Raw genomic sequence first — 4,896 nt, 5'->3', positions numbered from 1 at the left:
ATTTTTCTCTTTGCAAGATGAAAAATTATAAGATGAGACAAAATGACATTACAAGATTTTTAAAGAGTTGGGAATAAAATTATTCATGAAATGTTAAAAAAAAACCCTTATTTTCTAAATCTTTAGTTGATTCAAGAATCCAGTCTTGACCATATAATCCTTATTCTTCCATATATTCTCATTTCTGGATTTTTATGAAATGGGATAAAGGCATGGGTGCCCTAATTCAAAGCAGACTATGAAGGAGTGGCAGAAGGGAAACACTATTGGAAATATTTTTGTGCCAGCTCAGACAAGATTTGAAAATTTAACCTTGATACTCACTATTTAGTGTGTCTCATTTTACCTTATTTTATTGTTTTTCTGGGAAAGCATAATTTAAAACATATTTGCCTCTATTACAGTCAGTTACAATAACCAATCAACTTTGAAAACAAAAATCAACCCAAACTTGCATAATAGCTGAGTGAATTTTTTCCCCTTGGGATATATATTTGAAGTGTTCTATGATTATTGCTATCTAACAGGTAGAAGTAAACATTGTCTTGCCAAAAAACAAAAAAAAAATTTTTTTATCTTTCTGCAAATTCTGATCTGAACCTTCAGTTTCTAATCTTTTTCCTTCATCCAAAACAAAGCAAAATCAAAAACCCATAACAATGCTAAACGCACAGCAGTGGTTCAATAAATACCCAATTGTTTATCTTTAGTATAAAATTTAAATTATTTTAATGCTGATGTACCTTCATTTTTATTTTTTGCAACTGCCTTTATTGCTTTGATATACTAGTCACTCAAACATGTATTTTGAATTGGAATAAATTACGATTTCTTTAGCTAAGCACATCCTAATCTATTACTTAAGAAACATTTAATATTCATATGAATATGTCCTTTTTGTGAATTTGCAGTTTTATATGTATTTTTCTTTCTTCATTTGAATGTACTGCTATATTCATCAGGACAACTGCTGAGGGGTGCCTGGATGGCTCAGTCAGTTGAGCGTTGACTCTTGATTTCAGTTCTGGTGATAATCTCATGGTCATGAGATTGAGCCCTGCATGAGGGCTCTGCACTGAGAGTGGAGCCTGCTTGGAACTATCTCTCTCCCACTCTCTCTGCCCCTTCCTCACTCTCTCTCTCTCTTTCTTTCAAAACAAATAAGTAAACATTAAAAAAAAAAAAAAGAACAGCTGCTGATTTTTAAAGGGAAGGGACCTTTGTATGTATATTATTGACTGAGAAAGCTTTTATTTAAAATAGGAATACCTGGGGCGCCTGGGTGGCGCAGTCGGTTAAGCGTCCGACTTCAGCCAGGTCACGATCTCGCAGTCCGTGAGTTCGAGCCCCGCGTCAGGCTCTGGGCGGATGGCTCAGAGCCTGGAGCCTGTTTCCGATTCTGTGTCTCCCTCTCTCTCTGCCCCTCCCCCGTTCATGCTCTGTCTCTCTCTGTCCCAAAAATAAATAAACGTTGAAAAAAAAAATTAAAAAAAAAAATAAAATAGGAATACCTAAGTGAAAATGGAAGAAATAATAGTAATAAACACCTCCAGATGATCTCGGACATTTAAGAAAATACATTGCAATTGCTTCACTTTACTTATGTCAAGACTGGATGACTAAAGAATATGATCTGGAGTCTGTTCAAGGAAAAGAAAAATCTCTTGTGTCAAACATTTTTCTAACCTTTGTATTTTTCAGTATAGGTACCTAGACTATATTGCCTTTTGTTTTCCATCTATGGTCTTTGGATGTTCAAGGATACTTGCTTTGGGGAAATGGAGAGCTAAACTGCTAATAGTTTGGAGCTGGCATCCACAAAAAAGTGATGGAAAGGTACAGAGAAGAATGTAGAAAATAAGAAACCAAGAGGAATGTGGCCACATAGAATTCCCATAGTAGTAAATGGTCAGTGATTTTGAAAATAGTGAACTCCTTGAGGTCAGGCGTTACATCTTAATTATCTCTTTTCCTCTAGTTCTTAACCAAGTACTGGCCTTTGTCTAGGACCTAAATAAATGTTGAAATGAGTCAACCAAGTTAGCTTATTGCATTTATACAATGGCCTTATTTGTTCAATAGTATTTCCTATTTACAAATGATGATATCAAGGCTCAAAGATTTAATTAACAGAGGCAGGACTGGGAAGGATTGGGATTTAAACATAGTCTCCAGAAATCTGAAAACTCATAATATTTCCACTATAACAAGATTTTCGAAACATGTCTTCAGTCCTATGGTAAAGTTGAAAAAGGAACAGTTCTGTTGGGGAAATTTTTTTCCTCTACCTTTCCAGATTCTTTGATCTAATAATTAAATTGGCATGAGACAGATCAACAGGTGGAAAACAAAACTTCAATGATATGTGTATTTCCTGTATACATGAAAGAGACCCAGGAAATGAGTAACAGCTCAAACTGACCAAAGCCATCACCTTAAATACCAACGTACTTAAATTTGTCAGCTAAAGACAAAAGAAGACATTGGAGGTGGGGTGTTAGTTATGGGAGGCTACCAGGAAAAGCATAGTCAACAATGGTAAGGTTGTTGCATAGATTGAAGTCATTGCCTTCTCCATAGATAAATTTCTATACATTGAGTCATTCCCTTTTCCAGGTATAGTGGGGGAGACATCCTTACAACTGGAGATTTCTCTTATAAATGTATTTTTCTTTTAACAAAAGTGTGACTTCTACTCAGTTTTCAGAGCTTCTCTTGTGTCTGCAGTTTCTTAAAAATAACCAGCTTAAGGGGCGCCTAGCTGGTCAGTAGGTAGAACATGCAGCTCTTTATCTCAGGATCATGAGTTCAAGCCCCAGGTTGGATGTAGAGCTCACTTAGAAAACAATAACCAGCTTAAAATAATCAGTATGCCAAAGAGACATATCTTGGGGTGGAAAATTTTCTGTCCTTCCGTTCCATGTTTATAATTTTTCAGGAAATCCTGTACAGAGTGTTGTCCCTTCTGAAATTTCATAAGGCATATTAAAATATTAAAATCTCTAATAAAACTTTATTATTTATTTATTTATTTATTTATTTATTTATTTATTTATTTAAAAGATACAATCTATTCATATCCTGATTAGACTATTACGTTTAGCAATTAATACCATGGGTGCAAAAATAAATCTATATTAAAACCCTTTGTTGGAAAGCTTTACACTTTCCACAGAATAGAAACTAAAATGTCCTATTATACGGTTAGTCACAAATACAGTCCTCAAGTTTTGTGCCCGTATACAGGAGTACTGTCTAAGACATGTCTTCTTTGTAGCAGCTAGGCCTCGCCACCACTATGTTCGGCTGGGCCCACAGATCTGTTGTGACCTGTAGCTTCTCTGTCACTTCTCTGGCTCTCCTCTCCTGCTAAGTTTTGTTTCCTGGCAGTAATTAAAACCTTCGGCTTCTGACATAGCTGCTACTGCTGCTAGAACCGCCACAGCCACCTTGGTTTTGTGGTTTGGCAAAGTATTGGCCTCCACCACCCAAGGGGCCGGAACCTCTGCCTCCAAAATCTCCTCTTTTCATGGGTCCAAAATTTGAAGAGTGATTGCTGTCATTTCCAAAATCATTATAGCCTCTGCCATCTCTAGAGTTGCTTCCAGCATTACCAAATCTGGTATAGCCATCCCCATTGCCACCATATCCACCACCACCTCAACTGCCACCAAAGCCACCCTGCCCTCTGAAGTTTCCTCTTTGACCACAGTTGTCATACTCACCCAAACCACCACCATGACCACCATCCAAGTTTCCAGAACCACTTCAACCTCTTTGCCGGGATGAAGCAGCGGTCATCTCCTGCTTAGGTAGAGCTCTCCTTACTTCACAGTTGTGGTCATCCACAGTATGGTATTTTTGAATGGCAGTCTTGTCTATGGAGTCATGGACATCAAATAGTACAAAAGAAAAGCCTTTCTTCTTGCTGCTACCTTGGTCACTTACGATTTCAACGGCGTCAGTTTTCCCATATGTCAAAATAACCTTTTAGATGATGTTCTTCAGTGTCTTCTTTAATGCCACCAACAAAAATCTTTTCCACGGTTAAGTGGACACTGGGTCGTTGAGAGTCTTCTCTTGAGAGAGCCTTCTTTGGTTCCACAGCTCTTCCATCTACCTTGGGTGGCCTTGCATTCATGGCCGTATCCACCTCCTCCACAATGGCGTAGTTGACAAATCCAAAGCCTCTGGGGCACTTGGATCTCTCATTACCACATAGTCTGTGAGCGTTCCTCCTTGATCAAAATGGCTCCTCAGACTCTCATCAGTTTCTTCAAAGCTCAAACCTCCAATGAAGAGCTTCTACAGCTGTTTGGGCTCTTCGGGAGACTCTAACTTAGATATGTTGGCAGTGGGAGGGGAGACTTCAAGGTTGCTTACACAGCATCATCCACAGGCAGAAAACTCTGATGAAGCTTTTAGTTAAGCAATTGCTCAAACTTTGTTTCTGTCAGAATTTCTCAAAGGTGATTTATTATAGTTTTTATGTCTTTTTTAGATGGCTTATTGTTTTGAAAGGCAGGAGGAAAATGGCAGGAGATGTTTACTATCCATAATAGTAAAAGAAATTATTTACTGGCAAGAAAAAAAAAGATGAAATATCATAGTATTGACATTCTGGAAGAAAATAAGCTTAGATTACAGGAAGCTATTGAGAGAACTGATAGTTTTTAAATTCTCGGTACTTGTAAGGGTATTTTTCTGAGCTTAATCAGCTATCTATGTCCATATTTCCTGGAATAATAGGACCTATAATTGGAAACATCCATTTTTAGCATATTCTACTTCCCTGAAATAAAATGTATGGAAGAAATGGATTATTTTACCTTCATTTGTTCAAATATTTGTCATTCAATTTAATTACAAACTTCTATGGGCGCTTGGGTGGCTCAG

The 4,896-nt window shown here is 37.3% G+C and overlaps 1 pseudogene; it reads right to left on the bottom strand.

The window, feature by feature from the left end:
- Positions 1-3,328: 3,328 nt before the first annotated feature.
- On the bottom strand, positions 3,329-4,389 carry LOC115527645 (annotated as a pseudogene).
- Between the last annotated feature and the right edge of the window lie 507 nt (positions 4,390-4,896).

The sequence above is a fragment of the Lynx canadensis genome, chromosome D2 (assembly GCF_007474595.2).
Source record: "Lynx canadensis isolate LIC74 chromosome D2, mLynCan4.pri.v2, whole genome shotgun sequence".
Lineage (NCBI taxonomy): Eukaryota > Metazoa > Chordata > Mammalia > Carnivora > Felidae > Lynx > Lynx canadensis.
The sequence above is the reverse complement of the archived record's forward strand: the minus strand, read 5'-3'. Positions and strand labels throughout refer to the sequence as shown.